Source organism: Peromyscus maniculatus, chromosome 16, assembly GCF_049852395.1.
Source record: "Peromyscus maniculatus bairdii isolate BWxNUB_F1_BW_parent chromosome 16, HU_Pman_BW_mat_3.1, whole genome shotgun sequence".
In the NCBI taxonomy this organism is placed as follows: domain Eukaryota; kingdom Metazoa; phylum Chordata; class Mammalia; order Rodentia; family Cricetidae; genus Peromyscus; species Peromyscus maniculatus.
In genome coordinates, this window is record NC_134867.1 from 63,840,807 (window position 1) to 63,863,083 (window position 22,277).

The 22,277-nt window shown below is 47.2% G+C and overlaps 1 protein-coding gene and 1 non-coding gene across 4 annotated transcripts in view; both read right to left on the reverse strand.

Moving 5' to 3' along the window:
• Pde10a (phosphodiesterase 10A) overlaps positions 1 to 22,277 on the reverse strand; it is a 432,646-nt gene that overhangs the window by 387,962 nt on the left and 22,407 nt on the right. The window lies entirely within an intron of this gene.
• On the reverse strand, positions 1,455 to 1,637 carry LOC121823305 (U2 spliceosomal RNA). Its single transcript, XR_006064716.1, has one exon. It is a non-coding gene; the product is annotated as a U2 spliceosomal RNA (small nuclear RNA).

Sequence of the window (22,277 nt, forward strand, 5' to 3'; positions counted from 1 at the left end):
CATGGGAGGACACATGCATGCCACAGCATGTGGGTGGCGGTCTAAGGGACAGCCTCTGTGTGTCAGCCCTTTCCTTCTACTAGCAAAACACATTATATGCACATATGAAATTCTCAAAAAAAAAAAAAAACTCAACCTATCCCCATTCTACTCACATGAAAAACTAACAGAGATAAAATTCAAAAGGCAGTTTACAAAAGGTGACTATGCTACAATATTACAGATAGTAGCTACCCCATAATATTACAAATAGTAACACAGCTACAATATTACTATTAACAATAACTATGCTACAGTATTGCAAATAATAACTATGCTGCAGTATTACAAATAGTAACCACACTACAATATTACTTTCTCAAAAATATAAATGCACAGATGACTAGGGCAGAGGCTTACAGAGTACTCACCGGGCTGTGTACGCTAAGCTGTGGGAGGACTCCCATTTATGTTTGTATTTTCTCATTTTCCCTTTTGCAAGTACTAACTTCAAAGAGAACAACATATTTTAAGTTACATTTTATTATTCATAATTACAGGTATATATACATAATTACAGAATGTGTATTTATATATAATTTTCATAATAAGTTATATAAACGTATTTACTATTCATGCATAGCACATTTATGTAATAGAAAGATATCTCATATACATTTGTATTAGTCAAGGTTCTCGGGAGAAGAGCACCAATTGTGTGTGTGTGTGTGTGTGTATTGGTTTACATGGTTGGAGGCTCAGCATCCCAGTGGCAGCTGTCTACACACTGGAGACCCAGAAACCCCGGCAGTTACTCAAATGCTTCTGTCAGGGGAGGAAACGGCAAACACACAGGGTGTAAAGGACCCATTCGCTGACCAGCCTGGACTTGCCGACCTCAGGCAATGACTCGGTCAGGACAGGGAGGACAGGAGGGAGCAGAGTGGAAAACTGAGGCACACAGCAGCCATGGATCGGAACACAGTCCGTCCACAGGCTGATAGCTGCAGGCCTTCGATAAGCCTGCTAGGCGAATGATAGTCAGTCCAACAGTAGTTCAAACAATAGTTGCTGTTGTGACCGTGACTGGCAGAGAAACAAACACCGTCACAGCTGATGCCTGACATCCCTGCCCATCGTCCTTGTCGGTGGGTTGATCTGAGCAGTGGAAAGTGCTAGAAATGGGTACAATTAAAAGGGGCCCATGAGTCCTCCTCTGGTACCGACTGTCTGTCTCTCAGAAGAGCAGAGTCCTCAGAGCTAACGAAGAAGGTTGTTTCTCTTGCCTGGCTGTTCTGGGTAAGTCCCGTGCTTTTCTATGGAATCCAACGTTCCAGTGACGGCCCATTAGAAATTCCAGAAATACAAGTTCAGCCAGCCTGTTTTCATTGACAGATTGGTTGCCCCCATTCCACAGCCCTCCCATGAACATGGGCAAGTGCCTGGAGTTTGGAAGAAAAATGAATTATAAAGTTAAATATCTCACCTTAGCAGGATCCAATCCCACCAGATGTGGACATATGTGTGCGCTGCACAGCTTGGATACACATGTGCACTCCACAGCTTGGCAGCCACCCTGGACCACACTCCTCCAAGGAACCAATAAGAACAGATACTACACTTGATCTTAGCCAAAAGGCCGATGGCTCAGAGGTTAAGAGCACTGACTGCTCTTCCAGAGGTCCTGAGTTCAATTCCCAGCAACCACATGGTGGCTCATAACCATCTCTAATAAGATCTGGTGCCCTCTTCTGGCCTTCAGGCGTACATGCAGACAGGAGGCTGTATGCATAATAAATAAATAAATCTTTTTAAAAAAGAAAGAAAGAAACTGCTTCAGCACATCAGCAGGAGATTGTCACCTAACTCCAAACCAAGGTATCACTACTGCGTGCAGGGGCAGAAGAACTGAGCTACGGAATCAGCCTATGTGTCCACCGTAGACTAATGGATAAATAAACGGGGTGTACATGCACACAGTGGAGTTTTATTCAGCCATTAAGAACAAAATTATGTCCTTTATAGGAAAATGGGTGGAGCTGAAGTGAAATAAGACAGACTCAGGTAGACAGAAATTATACGCTTTCTCTCGTGAGCAGAATATGTCTCCTCCAAAAAGACATGAAAGTGGAACGGGTCCTATTTAAGGAGGAGGAGGAGACCAGAGGATATGGGAGAGAAGAGAAGGTAACTAAGGAAGTGAACGTGTTCAAAGTTTATTTTATATGTGTATGATGTTTATTGTAATGACATCTACTCATTTGTACAACTCATACACTAATGAAATGGTTAAGAAATAAAAATTAAAATAATTGCTATACAGTTTTTTTTTTAAAGTAATGATAATGTCATCAGCACAGTAGAAGAAAATTCTGTCTGCATCCTATACATCACTTAACCACTGCTCAGATCAATCCCCAGACAAGAATGATGGGCAGGGATGTCAGGCATCAGCTGTGGGGATGTTTGTTTCTCTGCCAGTCACGGTCACAACAGCGACTATTGTTTGAACTGTTATTAGACTAACAGGTCTCATAAATGCTCTGCTTTGTCTTAAACATAGGTAGGACCCCCCCCCCAAAGATCTGTAGGTAAAGAGCTTGATCCCCAGAATGACACTACTGTCGTGAAGCACTGATAATTAGCATGCCCCCTTCAAGGGCAGGAGGAAAGCCCAGCTCAGCCTTTGGGTGCATCTTCAAGTCCTAGCTGTGGCTGCTGTTTATCTTTTCTGAATGAGAGGGTACCGTACCAGGAGGAATCTGCCCTAAACTTAAGAGCACAAGCTCAAGACATGGCAGTTAGCATCCAGACTTTAAGCAGCCCTTCCCTGTATTCTCTCAAGCTGCTACGACTCATAATAGCTTTTCTTCTGAGTCTTCAAATGGTATGGTTTTTCTCAGCCTCTTAAAGTAATTTCAGGTTCTTAAATTCTTAAAGAATTCGGGTTCATACCACACCCCAAATAAACATACATGTTAAAAACAATGTTTCCTAGATATGTTTTATGTCACTGAATATTTTTTTAAATTTTATTCATTTATATTTTATGTATGAGTCTCTGCCTATCTGCAAACCAGAAGAAGGCATCAGATCTCTTTATAGATGCTTGTGAGCCACCATGGGGTTGATGGGAACTGAGCTCTGGTACCTGTAGAAGAGCAGCCAGTGCTCTTAACTGCTGAGCCATCCCTCCAGCCCATCACTGAATATTTTTATGACTTATAAAAGAAGTATTCAAGCCAGGTGGTGGTGGTGCACGCCTTTAATCCCAGCACTCAGGAGGCAGATCTCTGTGAGTTTGATGCCAGCCTGGTCTACAGAGTAAGATCCAGGACAGGCACCAAAGCTACACAGAGAAATTCTGTCTTGAAAAACCAAAAAGAAGGAGGAGGAGGAGGAGGAGGAGGAGGAGGAGGAGGAAGAGGAGGGAGAGAATTCATGAGAAACATGTCCCAACCCAGTAGGACCCAATAAACATTGTTGAACAAAAAAAGCCAACAGGAATGTCTGATAACACAACCGTCAGCAGCCACACTGTTGAATAGATGCAGGTGGAGAAGGAGCTGCCATTCACCATACAGAACTTACCAAGAACAGAAATTCAGTTTAAAAAAAAAAAAACTATCTTGGTTCTAGAAGTTAGTCTAACAACAGTGAAGATTAGTATTGATTGTCAACTTCACAGGACCTAGAATCGCCTGAGGGACAAACCTCGGGCTTGTTTATGAGGAATTTTCTAGACTGGGTTAACGAGGTGGAAAGAGTCAATCTAAATGTGGTTGATACTATCCCATGGGCTGGGGTCCTGGATCCAATGAAAAGGATACAGTGAGATAAACACCAGCATCCATATCTCTCTCTCTCTCTCTCTCTCTCTCTCTCTCTCTCTCTCTCTCTCTCTCTCTCTCTCTCTCTTTCTGGTCTGTGAATGCCATGTGACATCTACTTCACATTCTTGTCACCATGACTTTCCTACCATGGGCGGCAACCTTGAACCTATGAGTCCAAAGGAAACCTTCCTGCTTAAGTTACTTTCTCGGGCTATTTGTCACAGCAGTGAGAACACTGATGAACACGGGGACTATAAAGGGCCTGTTGTGGATTCTAAGAACTTCTGGCCAGTCTGGCCTTGCTAATTGTTAAAATTCTTGCTGGCAGAGCTGACTCAGGATTCTGGGAATGGGTGGAGCTTTGGGAAACCCAACCACAAAGACTTGAAACTGACAGCCATTAACATAGACCTCACAGCACAGAAGGGCCCCTAGAAGCATACCAGGCCTCTCTCACTGAGAAGAGCACCAGGTGGGTTCTCGGGGATCCTCTGCGGACCTGTAAGGTCACCCAAGGATGAGGTCCCACTGTCTGGTGAGCATCCAGGCCTTGAGCTCCATAACTGAGACTCTTCCAAGCTTAGCCACACTTATGTTAAAGACTTCCAGAGTCAAAGACTGCAGGCCACCCAAATGTGTCACTCGTCACCCCCTCAAACAATGCAGGGTCCTCTGAGGAAAGAGCCTTGGCATCCAGGAGCAGGACTGTGAGGATGTTGTGACTAAGGCAAAGCCAGAATGCACCGGCAGACACCATCGATGCCCATAACAACATGGTTTCCCAATGGCAGTGTGAAGTCCACTGATAATTATGGCACCTCTGAGAAAATGGGGAAATATAGTCAGATCTCTGACCCAAATCCCTTCCTGGTTTCATTAAAATGGTCATTCTTCTTATGGTGCCCTTAATTTACTGGCATGCATTCCTATGAAAACTGCAATAACACTGACATTGAACGTAAGTGTGGTCAAGCTTGGAAGAGTCTCAGTTACGGAGCTCAAGGCCTGGATGCTCACCAGACAATGGGGCCTCATCCTTGGATGACCTTACAGGTCCACAGAGGACCCCAGAGAACCCACCTGGTGCTTTTCTCAGTGAGAGAGGGCTGGTATGCTCCAAAGCATTGAATCCTGAGCCCCTGGTGCAATAGTTACTAAAGAAGTAGAAACCAAGAATTGCTGAAGCTTAGACATTAAAACAATTAAAACAAACAGAAAATAAAAATAGAACTGAACAACACACATACACACACACAGAGTCTATAAATGACCAGGCTGACTGACCTACATATTTGTGTGGAATGAGCAGTGAGATTCTGTTTAGAAAAGAGCTGTCACTGCCCTTGGAGAGGACCTGTGTCCAGCTGCCAGCACCCACACTAGGCTGTAACTTCAGTTCCCGGTTCTCTGATACCCTCCGGCTCCTACACACACACACACACACACACACACACACACACACACACACACACACACACACACACACACACACGGTGCACATAAACTCATGCAGGCACACAAACATCCACAAGCAAAACTAGGAAAAAGTCATCAGAAGGTTAGCTATACACACCACCGTGTGTTACAGCGATGCAGAATAAACCAGCAGAATAAATGAACCAATGGAATAAAAAGCCCTGGAAACAGCCAGGTATGGTGATATACACCTTTAATCCTAGCTTTCGGGGGCGGGGGGGGGGGGCCCGGCGGGGATAGCAGAGGCAGGTGGATCTCTGTGAGTTCAAGTGAGATCCAGGCTAGGCAAGGAATGCTACATAGTGAAACCCTATTTTTAAAAAACTGGAAACAAATGTTCATCAAACAAGGAAATGACTGGGTAAAGGAGTGTGTCTACACCACAGAATACTACAAAATCAGGTCAAAGAATTAATTAGAACACACAAGTTAATGTAGTGAAATTTCTAGAAATGACTATTCATTGAGCCAGGATACTAAAACTACACATGATGTTCTTCCCCAAAGGACCCCAGAAAAGTTACCTGTAAAAGGACTCAATAACTACACATATGTGCACATCCATGGACATCAGTATCTCTCTCTAAACTCCCTTCTCCGGGGCCAGTAGTAAAGTTCAGACCATGAGACTGGAGTGCTGAGGGATACTCACTGTGTGCGTCTATCTATGCCCACGTACTTATGTCTGCAACCTAGCAGCATGGGGACAGACAATTAACCTTCTGGAGAACCCTGGGGACAGACAGTCCACCTTCCGGAGAACCCTGGGGACAGACAGTCCACCTTCCGGAGAACCCTGGGGACAGACAGTCCACCTTCCGGAGAACCCTGGGGATAGACAGTCCACCTTCCAGAGAACCCTGGGGACAGACAGTCCACCTTCTGGAGAACCCTGGGGACAGACAAGCTGGCTCAGCAAGTGACAGCTTTTGTCACACAAGCCCGACTACCTGAGTTCAGTCCTCAAAGGTGGAGGGAGAGAACCAACTCCTGAAAGATGTTCTCTGATACATACACACGCACTATGGCACACACACACACCAACACTTGCACACACACACATAAACACACACTCTCTCTCTCTCTCTCTCTCTCTCACACACACACACACACACACACACACACACACACACACCTTGTCTTTGTGTACATGTACATGATAATAATGAATAATTAAAAATTTTGGGGTCAGCTCATCCGGCAAATCTCTCGATGTAACTTTAAAAGGAAAAAATTGAAGAGGCAAACGGTCTGAAGCTGGTGTCGCTCGGTTTCACCTGGTGGTTTTGCTCCCGTCCCTCTCGCTGTCCTCATAATCATCTTTGGAGAGGTGTTTGAGAGAAATGGCGTTTCTGTGGGTGTGTTATCCGTTGAAGCAGCCTTGCGTCATAGCCTGCAGCACTGGCTGGCAGCCCAACTCTGCACAGCTTCCCTGAGAACCTTCTCCATGCCGCGAGTCCTCCCTGGAAAGTCACGGAGAACCAACTACGCCCAAGGAATTATTTTTGCAGCCAGTACTTGAACTACTCTAGCTCCACTCAGCCCTGAATCCCTGGAAGCTGAAGAGCCCTGGCATTAAGGGTGTCCTGATCCCTAGTTCTGGGCAGTAAAATCAACCATAAAACTTACTGGGAGCCCCCAAAGTCTTCACTAGGGAGCATCCCCAAACTGAAGTAGGTGATCCAGGCACTCGCCACTCAAGAACTATGGCGATATTTTATTTGTACTGAAATGTGATTTTATTTGTATGTTAATAAATAAAGTTGCCTGGGGGTCAGAGCTAATAGCAAGCCATAGCAGAAGTCTGGCAGTGGTAGCACACGCCTTTAATCCGATCACGTGGCAGGCAGAGTCTGTGTGTTCAAGGACACAGCCAGTTTGGAGACACAAGCCTTTAATCTCAATACCAACCATAGAGACCTGGAGGTCTACATAGACAGGCAGTGACGAGGAGGTCATGTGGTTGGGTTTACAACCAATGAGAAGGGAGAACAGAAAGTCAATAAAAAGACAGACACACAGAAAGTAGGTCTCTTTCTGAGGGGAAGGACGGCAGCGGCAGCGGGTGGTAAGAAGGCGGTCTTGGTCTCAGCTCTTAGCTACTGCTCTCTGACCTCTGGGCTTTTAACTCTGCATTTGGCTCTGTGTTTCTTATTTAATAAAACCATTCAGAATTACATCTACAAAGAACTATTCAAAACAGCTAAGGAAATAGCTCAGTACAGTGTTTGCCTTTCAAATGTGAAGTCTTGAGTTTGATGCCCAGAGCTCATATGGCAAAAAAAAAAAAAAAAAAAAAAAGCTGGACCTGGTGGCACCTGTTCATTTGGAATATAGACCAGCGCTGTGGTGTATTAGCTCACTTCTGGTCTTCAGTACCAAGGCTTCAGTTTGCATTAAACTGTGTCTTTGCAGATGGGTTGGCCTGAACAGATATGGAAATGAAATGCTGTATTAAAACACATGCCGTGAAAAATAATCTAGTGCATTCAGACATCCTGGCAGCCACTCGCCAACTTCCAGGCCAAGCTTGAAGTGTAATTGGGGAAATCCACCCAAACCATTTCACATCGGAAGGTGGAGAATGCTGGAAACAGCTCTGCCAACTTGCACATCTGCTCTTGGAAAGTTCCAGAGAGGTTCTGGTACAGTTTTCCATTGCGCTGTGTCTGCTGGATGCTGGGTCTGGCATTCTGGGCCGGCTTCCTGTTCCCCTTCACAGTGTGGGTGCACAATCTTCACACTGACTTTTTCTCTGCCTGATGCTGTCCACCATGTCTGCAGGGCACTCCCGTGGGCCCATGCTTCCTCTGGAATCTTCTAGCCAACACATCCCTTAACTTCTCCTTCCAGCCCCTGCCCATCCACCCACAGTACCCATCTCTGAAATGAATATAACTGAATGTAAGGAATAGACTAACACCCCCCACAATTCAATATGCTTATCATTGACAGACTGTAGGGATAAAGGTCCCAACATTAAAGTAGCAATTGACCATTTTTCCATGAAAAACATGTAAAAGATTTAAATCATTTCCTCTTCAAAATATCTCTGGAAGAAGCACAGCTCCACAAACTTTTGGATTACTGAACACTGTCCTACACTTCTTGGTATAGATCAGGGAGAGTGGGAGATGGAGACAGCTGGGAGCCCGGACTCTGGAGTCAGTCTGGGGTATGCACCCAAATCTGAACCCAGGCAGATGTCTGATCTAAGACAAGCTACTTAAGCTCCCCTTGATGAAGTTTACTCGTAAAGATGGGGGTAGTAATGTCACCCACTCATGAGGTTGTTATAAGAATTAAATGTGCTGACCCCAAGATGATGCTCTGATTGACAGTTGGCAGGTGGGGGCCAGGAACGTAGCGAGCCCGCAAAGGGGACAGGGACACAAGCCTTTTCGGAACCAGTAGGCACCACTGATGACCCAGCCACATAAACTCTCTGCCTGAACCAAACCCACCCACGCTTTTCCAGTGCTCCAGGCTGGTACATTTCCCCGTGGTGTCTGTCCCCAGTGATGCATTGCACATGTCCCCCACAATCTCACCTCTTCCTCCACACTAAACATCACCTCCCCTGAGCACTCCAGGCAGGAGCCCAGTTACCATCATCACCATGGAGCTATCAGTGCCCAGCGCTGGGTCCTCGTGACTTGTGAATAGACTCCGCCCCTTGTGAATAGACTCCTCACAACTCCCATACTTTTATTTTCTCATAGAAACTGTTCAGTGTGTCCTACTGCCCCGCTTATTAAATATTCCAGCCAGGCCTGCAAAAGCCACCTCGTAGCATGTGTATTGGAAACCATAGGAGAACTGAAAATGTCCGTCGGTGGTGAATATGTACATGCACATATACATATTTGCTAGATAATTAAAGGATCACCAGCATTTCCTATTCTTTGCCCCGTGTCTCTCCTGAAAGCAAAACAAAGATGCTAAAAGTATGTGGCAAGTTCTATCTAGTGTCTGTCTGCACTAGATACATTCTAGAAGTTTCCGCCCCCTCTACCCAACCCCCCCCACCCCCGACAGTGGTTCCCACACGCATCTGCACATGCTTCAGAATGACTCTTCTCTGCTGACTGTTCCGCCCCAGCTCTGAACATCTTTTCATTTGCTGCTGGCTTAGTAAAGGCCTCTAGCTTTGACCTCTTTATTTGAATCTCTCTTGGGGAAAAGGGCTGTCAGTTCTGACTCTGGCCATTCACTCAGCACTCTGTCTATACCCACTGCTGCCTAAAATGCTTTCAAAGCAGCAGTGTGTGGGTGAGTATGGAAGGCCAAGCTCTCCAGGAAGGAAATCCAACTTCCAGGGTTGGCTGATCTGCATGGCGGAACTAAAGCCAGGTCTGCTCTGATGCTTGAGATGAGAAATCTATTCCAGCACAGTTGATAAATTAGAGAGAGAGAAATGGGTGTCACGTGAATGTCGGTTCTCTCCTATCCCTCAGGGACCAGGTAGGTGCAGAGGGAACAGACAAACCTCACACACACTCCCCCAGGGCAGTGAGACAATCACATTGTCCACATCTTAGGGTGGGGATTGGCTCACCCAACTCTACAAGCGGAAGCCCCTCAATCTGTTGTCTATAAGTTGGAACCGAGAAGCAGATGGTGGAGTCGATCTCAGTCAGCTCTGGGCCTGCAGACACTGGTTTAAGCCTTGAGCCTGATGGCCCAAGAACCTGGAGAAACCGCAGGAGGTGGCAGGTGGCCCAGATCCAAGAGAGGAGTCTGTCTTTCCTCCACCATTCTGCCCATCTGAGTCCTGGTCTCATGGGCTGAAGCCTCCCTGCCTTTGTTGGTAAGAACTCCCTCCTCACTCTGTCTTCTGAGTCACATGTCAACAGCATCCTCCCCGCCTCACCAGGCTGGACCAGCCACCTAAGTGTCCCTTAACCCAACCCAGATGACATCTCCAATCAACAGTTACCACCCTCCTTCCAGTCCTTCAAGGTAACCGGAAGCCAAGTGTCCACGGCCTTCTAATGGCCCCTCCCCTTCAGCTCGTCCCTATTTTGCATTTGCTTATGCTTTCTGTTCTTCTCTGGGGATAGTCCTTCATTCTCTTTTCCGGGCAGGCTGGGGAGAGTCATGACGGATCCCCCAGGCATGGGTACGTCCTTCTACGGGTCTTCACGAGTCTTTACAAGGGGATGTTCCAAGAGAACACACTTGTGTGTTTCCTCATAGCCAACCTGTGACAGCACCATCATCACCGGGCTCCTGTCTTCACACTGTGTGTCACCGAGTTTTAGACTGCAGTATTCCCAACTCCATATTCCCATAAACCCTGTGGTTTTCCAGGCACAGTTTTGCATAACATGCTGAATTTTACAAATACACATGCCATCTGCTATAGTTTTTATCTGGGATGTTCTCCAAAGGTCTCGTCTATAAGCTTTGATCACCTTGGCGTCACTGTTAGGAGGTAGGGGACATCCAGGGAAGGGGCACACGGAAAGACCTTAGGTCACTGAGGGTAATTGTGCATCCTCGGTGTCTTCCCCCCTCTCTTCTGTCTCCTGACCAGAAGGTATACGGTTTTTCTCCACCCCACAGTCCTCCACAGGCCCAGAGCAACAGGGCCAATCAATCAGAAACCAAAACCTCTGACATCGCAGGATGAAATCAATATCCTCTCTTTGTAAGATGATTCCCTCGGGCATCCTGCTACAGTATCCGAACGGTAACTGGCACCCTCTCTTATATTACAACTCACCGTCCGGGCTAGCGGGGGCCACTCGTGATTTCTCTTGCTGCAACCCCAGATCTGCAGTTAGAGCATTGTTGTGCCAGTTAGCTTAAATCGGCTGTGCCGCGAGGGTTTTGGACACTGCCGTGGAAAATGGACAACGCTCACAAACTCCCAGGTACTTCATTGCTGTGAGAGCATATGGAGCCACGGTTGGAGGTCAGCGCGCTGGGCCACTGTGCTGTCTGTGTGAGGATGAGCCATGTCCGGGCTTCTGGTTCTCCACAGGATGAGTGGAGGAGCTGGGACATGTGTCAAGGAGCCTCCCCTTTGGTGTGGGCAGACTGAGCTGCCCACCCCCCACCCTGCATCATGGAACAGAAGGAGACCCTCCCTTCTTCCAGCTCAAAGGGAAGAAAAAAGAACACAGACTGATGGACAGACAGACAGATGGGAAGAAAGAAAGGGAGGGAAGGAGGGAGGGAGAGTGTACTTTGTCACTGGCTTGAGTCTACCTTACCCTCAGTTCACAGCTACACCCTGCACCTTGCAGCCTACAAGCTGAGCCACCTTGTACAGGTCAAGGGACCTCTCTGAACATCTGTCTTACTCAGAGTCTTGTCTTGAAAGGGAAGGAGGTGGCAACAGAGGCAGCAACTTCAATGAACTCTCTGGGAACCCTACTGCGTGCCTGAGTGTGAAAATCACAGCCCAAGGTGGTGTAGAGTCATACTTTTGTGAAGAAGCCTGAGCCTTCCTCTTCAGAAACTTGATGGAACTGGGTGGTGCCTCTAATGTCAACCCTCCGGTGGGCAGAAGACCCCAAAGGTGTGGGATTCCTTCCCAGAAGCCTCAGAACAAAGACACAGACACCACCACCACCACCACCACCACCACCACCACCACCACCACCACCCACCCCCTCACACGCCACTGCCCCCATGCCTCACACAATGCATCCATCAAAGGATGGACCCATGGATGATATCAGAATGCTCATGATCCAGTTAGCTCCCAAAGGCCGATCCTCTGAGTACTGCTGCACCAGAACTAAACCCTCCACACGTGAGCTTTGGGAGCACATTTGAGATCAAAACTATAACAATGGAAGAAGCTGAAAGCCTGGCTAATATGCCATCGTTAATGCTAAGGCTGAACATTAGGTGGCCTGAACCATGCATGCAAGCTCTATGCGTACTTGCTTTTAGTCCCTTAGAACAAATGTCCAGGGGCTGCGGGTGTGGCTAGCATGCATGAAGACTTGGGTTGCATTTGTTGCACAATATAAACCAGCAGTGGTTGCATATGTCTGTATCCGGCACTCCAGAAGTGGGGGTGGGACATCAGAAGTTCAGTGTCATCCTTGGCTACACAGTGAGTTTAAGATCAGCCGGGGAAAGCTGGGCGGTGGTGGTGCACACCTTTAATCCCAGCACTCGGGAGGCAGAGCCAGGCGGATCTCAGTGAGTTCGAGACCAGCCTGGGCTACAGAGTGAGTCCCAGGAAAGCCGCAAAGCTACACAGAGAAACCCTGTCTCTAAAAACAAAAAAAAAAAAAAAAAGATCAGCCAGGGCTACATGAGGGCCCCTCGAAAAAAGTAATATAACAAATGAACGTATCTCCTCAGCCACACATCTGACGGCTGGTTTATTAACTCTGTGCTTCTCCCTATACTGCTGGGCTCTTTCTAGTAAAACAGAGCTTTTTCTCTCACTGACCTGGCTAGGACATTACATAGCTATTTTTGGAAAGAACATCACAAGTTTTCTTTGGTCCCAAAGTGTTGGCACATTGGTTTAAGACCTACCTCAAGCTGAGACGTGAGTCTTTCCCTAACTTTGGAGTTTCTGCCGATCCTTGTGAACTTGTGGGTTTTCACTGAGTGCCACTTAAATGTGTCTGCCGGTGCATGCCATGTGTGTACCAATCCCCAAAGCCACTGCCGCTTCCTGAGTTCAGATCTGCAACCTCTGTGCATGATCCCTTAGTCCCAGAACCTTACACAGCAAGGTAACAGCCACCTAAGACCTGGAACCGGCCACCCTGCCCTGAAGCCGGCCCTCTCAAAGTGACAACCACTCAACCAGTGCCCTAGGAAGCTGTGCAATCAGCTGTCCATTCTCAGTGTCATAGGCGAGTCACAGGAAGAGCACCAGCTTGAACGCTGACAGTGGACTTTGCTGTTTCCTGCATTCTGGGATGAGAAAGAACTGGAATGGAGAGGTCTCTGGTCAGCTTTAAATCTCAGGCTCTCTTTGGTCCCTGAAGACAGGGCAGTCTTGAGAGCCAAGATTTACGCAGACAGAAAAGAGGCATATATCTTGGAGATGCTCCTCACTTGCTAAAAATAGCCCCCATGGACCTAATCATGTCGTTGACTCCCAAATCTCAGTCCATAGCTGGGAGGTGGTGTAGGAGGCAGAGCTGCCGGAGATAGCACCATGGCTCAGCCACCAGGAGGGCACTGACGTAACACATGGGCAGCTGCCAGTGCCACGATCCATGTGGCTTTTCCCCGGGAGCCTCACACACAGGATCTGCTCACAAATAACATCTGAAGTGATCTTTATAAAATCCTCCATTCTCTATGCACTCACACCATCACGCGATAGAAGTGATGTGACTAGGGCCGGGGGAGCTTTCAAGCCAGGCACGGCAACTCACACCTATAATCCTCGATCCCCAGAAGATTGCTCCAAGTTCAAGGCAAGCCATACATAGTGAGCTAGGTGCCAATGAGAGCTATAGACCCTGACTCAAAAAAGAAAAGGTGGGGAGGGGAAGGGAGGGAGGGAGGAGAAAAAAGAAGAAAAGGGAAGAAGGGAGGGAGGGAGAAGAGGAAGAGGAAGAGGGAGAGAGGAAGAAGGAGAGAAAGAAGTTGTAGCAGGTGTGAAAAATACCTGGAATTTTTTTAAAGCATCACAGGAGGGGGCTGGAGAGGTGATTCACTGGGTAGGCATTTACTGCTCTTCCAGAGGACCTGGGTTCAGTTCCCAAGGCCCACATCAAGAGGTCCCCAAGAGCTTCTAACCAGGAGATCTGACACCTGCTTTAGGCCTCTGTGGGCACTGTATCCACAGGGCATGCAGCTACACAGGGCTTTTTGAGACAGTATCCCACCATAACCATGTAGCTCTGGCTGTCCTGGAACTCACTGTTTAGACCAGGCTGGCCTCAAACTCACAGAGCTCCACCTGCCTCTGCCTCCCGAGTGCTGGAATTAGACACTACACCCAGGGCCTGGATTTCCCAATTCTAGGGAAACAGACTCCCTTGAAAGATGATGTAAGCCTGACTTGATAATTATGGCTTACTCCTTTCATCCATTTTAAATATCCAAAATAAAATGGCGTGTGTCCTCCCATCTGACTCAGAGAACCCAGAAAATGGTATGTGTGATACCCATCCTTCCTGCCTGTGTAAAGGTGTCATTTTTATTAAATACTTTAATTGCACAGGAATGGTCTACAGTAACATTTAACTTTTGATCAGCACCCTAAGAGTTCCTGTCATCATTTGCTTATGTCTCTGTCAAAACACTTGGAGAAAAAAAAATAAATGAGCTTGCTCCTTTTGAGCCCTTTCTTAACACATCTGTTCCAACTGCCCCTCCTCTGAATATTCTAGAAAGGACACCAGCCAGCGTCCCACTCTGACGATTCACAGTAAGTGCTATGTTTCCTGCCGTCCGGCACCTCATGCCCCTCCCTCAGCCTTCTGAGATGGGGACTGTCATTGGCTCCAGGTTCTCAGATAAGGCAGCAGGCTGCAGAGAGCCCAGCTGTCCTTCCCAGGCCACACGGCTAGCCTAAGTGTGGCCAGAAGCTAGGTTTGGCTCATGGGTGTCCATCAGATTCCATCTGTAAGGGCTGTCAACGATCTTCTCTATCTCAGAATCTCCCACTTGTGTGAGGAGGGTCTTGTGAATGTGCTTGTCACAACCTGTGTATCTCTCATGAGGGTGGCCCTAGAGCTCCTAAGGAAGCCACATTTATGTGCAGTGTCATCGAGACTAAAGCATACCAAAAGCGGATATTTGAATCATAAAGACAAGTCTACAGAGTGAGCTTAGTCTTAGAGGATGTGGGGGACATGAGAATAGGCTGCATCCCTGAAGTAGTATGTACACACACACACATGCATACCCACATACACACACACACACACACACACACACACACACACACACACACACACGCTTTCAACCTCAGCTCTGAAACACCAACACTGGTACTGAGATGCAAATATTGCTATTACAATAAAATCTCCAGCATTTTCTTTTCCTCTCCCAAGAGACACGGAAAACAGGAAGAGGTAGGAAGCAACATCCTTCAGCTCTAGTCTCAGCGGAGTGGTGCTGAGTGATGGACCACTGCAGTCCACTTAGTCCAGCCCAGCCCGGCCCTCCAACCTGCCTCTGCTGTACCCTTCCAGGGACCCAGGGGGAAGTCTGCCCTGCTCCTCAGCCCATACTCCACAGAAGTTAGTGGTGGACTCACACACCATTAACTACCCTTCACACTGACGCCTTCATACTGCTCAGTAAATCTTACACTCATGTTTCCTTGGCTACTTACTTTCATGAAAAAAAAAATGGCCATGGTGCATTCCTCACCAAGACTGAGAGTCTTCCCATACCCCAAAGACTGTGAAACCACTCAGCACCTCCCTGATGTCCCACCCAACAAATCAGGTTCTAAGTCTACCCTTAGTGGAATTGTGAAATGAAACTGGGAGAGATCTGCAGGCAGGGCATCAGGTTATTAAGCTGCTCCGGCGACCAACTACCGGTTCAACTTTCTCATCAGCTTCTGCTTTTGTGGTTCATGCCAGCTCTGGTGTCTGCTATCTCTGTTCTTATGAGCAGGACTTGGAAACGACTCAGTGATAGCACTTCTTCCCAACCCTTTCAGGATAAAATGAATGGGGAATGTTAAGTCCTGAATGGGGAGTGTTAACTGCATGGTGCTGTGAGAGGCAGACTATCTGAAGTAGCCCTAGGTTTACAGAATATTGAGCAGGTGTCCCAGAACTCCAAAGACCCCCAGCACCACCTGCTTCCTCTCTTATGCCTGAACCTTGCATTCATGGAATGCATTTGTTACAGGCTACGTACCGATATGGACACTGTTCCTAACAAAATCCATGCTGTTTGTGAGGGGTCACTACACATGGTGAAGTTGTGTGTGTATGCAACCTGATGGAAGCATACAAATAGGGCTACCACCCCGCAAAATCTCTATGACTGACCTCATTACCCCTCTTGAGTCTCTGGCACCAACTAATCTATTTAATGTCATTTTCAGGATACCACAAAGCTAGGTGTCCTTGAGTCAAAGCTTGACCTTACCACACTTGTTTTTACTGCTGAATAAAACTCCGCTGGGTGGATCCACAGCTCCCCTAGCCCACTCATCAACTGAAGGACATCTTGACTCCTTCTAGTTTGGGGCAATTATAAATTAAGCTTCTACAAAAATTCTTGCATCATTTTTTTTGTTTTTTTATGCAGAGAGGAACTGTTAAACCAATTTTTAAAAATATATACTTATAGGTGCTACTTCCAATGTTAGTACTCTTGCATCTTGTTGAGAGATAATTCAACTAGGAAACCTGAAAGTAAACTCAGAGGCCACATGGCAATGGGTGTGTATTTACTAAATCACACATACTTGTGGACAGTGTATTTGAGTGTAGATACTAGAGCCCAAAATGTCTACCTCCTATGAAGAGATCATCCAGGAGACAGAAAACCAACTACCAGAGCCCGAAACAGTAGGAGTTGGTCTTTCTAAGGCATCAAGAGCAAAGAGACAACCACCAATGTTGTCATCAAAGACCTGGGCTCCCTCCTTCCCTTCTTCCCATGAGCCTCATGGCTTTACCTTCATCCTGGGTGTTCCTGGCTGCAAGCTGAGCACCAGTGTACCTTCTGTAGGAAGTAAAAGGCTCCCAGAAGCAACCTTCTGCTACCTCTGAATGACAAGCAGGCAGGGAAGGCTCCTGTTTTCAAAGTTCTGTGCTAGAGGCAATTAAGGGAGAAGCTGCTGGAAATGGCTTGGGCATTTGCTAAGCCAGGTTTTGCTACTTAGCCAATAACATCCAGGGAACAGCCCACCCACTCCACATGGGTCTCCTCTGGCCTGTTCTAATTTGTCCCATATATCTATCAGACTCTCTTTGCTGTCCCAGGTCAGGCCCAGATGGGCAGCAAGACTGAGATTGGTTGCTGGGTTCCATGGCTTCCCCTAGCTGATGGGACTGAGCCATGTCAGGGCCTCCCTGCACCATTTCCTGCTTCACTGTCTCTTAGGGTGTGTCCAGCCCCACGTTTTCTCCATTCCCTGACATTGAAGGCCATGCTCTTGCAGGTAGGGTTGCAGTAGACCAAAGGACAGAGATGTGCAGAGTTCACTTAGTGGTGTTGTCTATTTCCTTCTCCATCGCTTTGACTCCAGCTTCATTGCCTCTCACCTAGACCTTTGCAAGAACTCCAAATCAACTCCCTCTGCTGCCCCTATCTTCACCTTCTTTCTCCTACCATTTCCAACTGAGCCACCCAGAAAATGGAACTGGCCAGTACCTTCCTGGCTGCAAACCTTTGCTGCCTCCCCTGCTGCCTTAATTGGGGTTTCTTTTGCTGAGAAGAGACACCATGACCACAGCAACTCTCATAAAGGAAAACATTTAATTGGGGGTAGCTTACAGTTCAGAGGTTCAGTCCATTATCATCTTGGTGGGACATGGTGGCATGCAGGCAGACATGGTGCTGGAGAAGGAGCTGAGAGTTTTATATCTTGATATGCAGGCAACAGGAAGTGAACTGAGACAGCGGACATGGCTTGAGCATATATGAGCCCTCAAGGCCCGCCTTCACAGTGACACACTTCCTCCAACTAGGCCATATCTACTCCAAAAAGTCTCACCTCCTAATAGTGCCACTTGCTATGAGCTTATGGAGGGAAATTACATTCAAGCTACCACACTTGCCCTGGACTCAGCCTCACATCCATCATTCTCTGTGGTCTCACTGATCAACTTCTGACAGCATGCCTGCCATGGCACCTTCACCCGGGCTGTTCCTTCTGCCTGTGAGGCATGCCTCCTCACATAAAAATCCACTTCTAGAGACTAGAGAAATTACCAGCCGTTAAGAGTACTCGTTACTTTGCATAGGACCCAGGTTCAGTTCCCAGCACACACAGAATGGTTCACAACCATCCTTAACTCTGGTTCCAGAAGAAAATAATCTAATAAGTAAATAAAGAAAGCCACTTTTAGAGGAGATTAGAGAGATGGTTCAGAGAATAAGAGCATGCATTGCTTTAGCAGAGAACCTAGCTTCAGATCCTAGGACATCTTGGGTGGCTCACAACTACCCATAAGTACCAAGCGATCTGATGCCCTCTTCTGGACTCCTCCTGCACCTACGCTCATGTGCACAAACCCACACACAAATGCACAGATACATACACACACAAATACACAGATACAGACACATAATTAAAAAGAAAACCTTTTATAAGGCGTGATTACTTGATATTTACTAACTTTCACTTCTTAATAATAGCAGCATTATATTTTCCAGTAGCTCTCCTTAACCGGTGCAGGCACATGACCAGCACATACAAGGCAGACCCAGAATCTGAAGGGCAGGCAGATGTAGCCTGGGAAATTCCATGTCTATGGCTTCTACAGCCTTCTCAGAAATCCAAGTGAACACCTGGGGCAGTCTCTGCTCCTCTCCTTCAGTCTTTTTCTAAGATCTTATTTGGAAACTGAATTCAGTGGGTCTCAGTGGTTTGTTTATTCCCAGTGGTGTGACTGTATATAGTATATTCCTAGTTCTGGAAAGTGACCACACACACACACAAACCTGATCCTAACATCTCAGCACAGCTGGCCTGTGGAGCTAGCCACAAATGGATCCAAGAGACTCTTGCACATCTGTGAACAGCAGTATGGGTGCTCCAACCAAATGAGGGGGACTACCTGGGAACTTCCTGTTTAGACCCATGATGAGGTTCTGCCTGGTTCTGCTTTCATGGGTCTCATTTGGTTTTATATTGTGACTATATCAAGAGGCTAGAATAGCAGGACTTTGCTTGGGCATTGCCCTGTGTCCTATGAACACATACATGATCAGGCAGGGCTACCATGGTTGAGAATTCAAACATTACCATAGAGTCAAGGGTGAGTGGATTCCCAATATTCTGTAGTCAAATGATGCATCCTTAGCTACAATCCTTGGCTGAATGGCAATTAGTGCCCATCCAACTCCTGTCCCCTCAGTGTCTGATGGGGTGAATGGCATTCAGAGGTTGACCAGAAAGCCCAAAACCAACTGTGGAGTAGGCTACGCTGCTATGATCTGGGCCAGGAAAGAGCACTTGCTATAGCAAAGTCATCTATAGCTAACCCCACAAGGCTCCAGGGTGTGGGTAAGGATGTCTCCCTGACACCTTTACCTAAAGAACCCCATGGAACACCTATCATTAAAAAATGTTATGGCAATTCCCAGTGCCTCTCTGTAGTCATTGTGCCAAATTATTCCTCTGATGCCTTTTTTGGAAGAACTCAAGTCCAGCACCCACTGGGGCCCACCATCAAGTCCCTCTACTCCAGGACCTCCTCATTAATTAGGTCACCACCATGTCTGAGGCCCTCTTGCACACTGGGAGGATAAAATGTGTAACATGTAAGACACAGCCCTGGCCTTGGCCTGTGAGAGCAGAAAGCCTTCTGAGGAAGCAAAACCTCTGTAGATAAACAGTAATGCAGAAGCACAAACCCATCCATGAGGATGCTATGATTGCGTTTGCCGCAGCTGTTTGGGGGAGTCGATCTGAGTCCCGCCTCCTTGGGGACACTGGCTCACAGTCCTGTTCTTTCCTTCACTTCTGCTACTTGGGGCTGGAGGCAGAGGCACTGAGGAAAGGTGGCTCTCTGGGGACTGGCCGGGGGTTAGGTCCCCATTCCTCATCTCTGCCACATCCTGTGCACTCCCCTTCCCAAAAAGAAACTGGACCCTGCATTGGGAAAGAGGGTGGCGTACAAGCCAGGTGTTGAATAGTGGGACCCAGAGGGCAGCCCACAGATGCGTTATCCCACAGAAACAAGTCACCAGAGGGGCTGGGGAGATGGCTTAGCCAATCAAAGAGCTGGCTTTGCAAGCTGGAGGAACTGAGACTCCCTGACACTGACATTAAAAGGGGGCGGGCAGGTGTGGTGCCTTTGTAATCCCAGAACTGGAGAGCCAGGCTGGTCTACTTGGTAAGCTCTAGGCCAATGAAATACCCTCAAAATACAAGGCAGGCAGTGCATGGGGAACAAGAGCAGAGGCTGCCCTCAGCTTCCACATACCCGCACACACAGACAGACACAACTGACCACGAACATTTACAGTGTCCAAGGGAAGAGTCCTGCCTCCACCACACTGCAAGGTTTCACTTCCTGGTTGCTTCACCCATCCCTCTCAATGTCCCAGTCGCTCATTGAAACTGAAGGGCACGCAGCACTCTTGGGACAAATGAGGGGACACATTGTGAGCTAAGTCAGCATCCATTCTGCACCAGCGTGGTGGCTCAGGTCAGCAGCAGGCTGGGGTGAGGTGCAGACAGAGAGTATGTCACATCTTGGTTCTGAACCAGCAGACTGAGGTTCAACAACCTCTGCTCTGGGCTGTTCTTGGCAAACACTACCCATATATAACACGGGGAAATGTTCGCAATATGTCCTCTGAAGGCCGAAGCCAAGGTGAGGCCATTCCCAAAGAATGTTCAGCTCTTTGTCTCCAGCCAACGGATTCCATATTGGCCTGCAGAAAACTATGCTCTCTTGGAGTTGGGTGGAGCTGGCCCGGAGGAGGCAAGTGAGAGAGAGGGTGGAGAGGAAAGAGAGGGGTCACTCCAGAATTCCAGCATGTCTCTCCCTCGCTAATGATTTTGTGAAGACATGGGAAAATATATGTTTGGCCATAAAAATAGCATGAGCCATGTGTCCACGGCCCTCCTTGCAACTACAGTTCACACATAGATCCTGCAACTAGGGAGTCAGCCTAAAATCCATAAAGAAGAATCAAGGACCATCGAAAAGGAACATTAAAAACTTACAAGAAAAATCTTAATAAAAGCTAAGTGGCATACGAATAGTAAATTGATGGGGTGAGAGTTCCTACAAAATAGCTCTCTTGGTACTCAAGACAAAGCTTTGGACAAGCATACCACAGAAAGGCATGGGACAGGGGGCTTAAATAAGATACAAGTATATGCATGGAGGAGGGGGCTGAATAAGGTACAAGTATGTGAAGAGCTCATGTGGCACCCATCAAGAGACACCAGGACACGGGCAAGCACATGGGAGAGACACAGTGTAGAAACAGGATATCCTGCTGTCCATCCCCGAGAGGAGAGAAAGCACAAGACTTCAAATCAAAGGGATCCCAGATAGGCTAACTCTCTAACTCCACACTCAGACATGGTGTGTAGATGTAAGTCACTGGATCAATGCTCTAACTCTACACTCAGACATTGTGTGTAGACATAAGTCACTGGATCAATGCCCTAACTCTACACTCAGACATGGTGTGTAGATGTAAGTCACTGGATCAATGCCCTAACTCTACACTCAGACATTGTGTGTAGACGTAAGTCACTGGCTCAGTGCCCTAACTCTACACTCAGACATGGTGTGTAGATATAAGTCACTGGATCAATGCCCTAACTCCACACTCAGACATTGTGTGTAGACATAAGTCATCGGTTCAGTGCTTTAACTCCACACTTTGACAAGTCATTGTGATCCAGTTCATCAGGAGCAGAGAAGCTGGGCTGCCCTGAGAAGTGGAAGTGAGGTAATGATAAAGGGCAGCAGAGCACAGTGATGGGTTTGCAAACAGACAGCAGCTGAGCAGATTCACCCAGATTCACCAGTAGCTGGAATTTTCTTTGGGCCACCAACCAGCTCCCAATACAGACATGGAGACTTATTATTAATTATGAATGCACAACTTTAGCTCAGGCTTGTCCCACTAGCTCTTCTAACTTAATTTAACCTGTTTCTATTCATCTACATTTTGCCTTGGGGCTTTTTACCTTTCTTTCATTCTGTATGTCTTACTTTCCTGTTTTCCTCTGTATCTGTCTGTCTGTCCCCTGGAGTCTTCCTAGGGTTTCTTTTCTTTCTTCCCTGAGCCTAAAATTCCTCCTCCTACTTACTTTCCTTGTCCGGAAGTCCCACCTATACTTCCTCCTTCACTACTGGCCATTCAGTTTTTTATTAGTCCAGT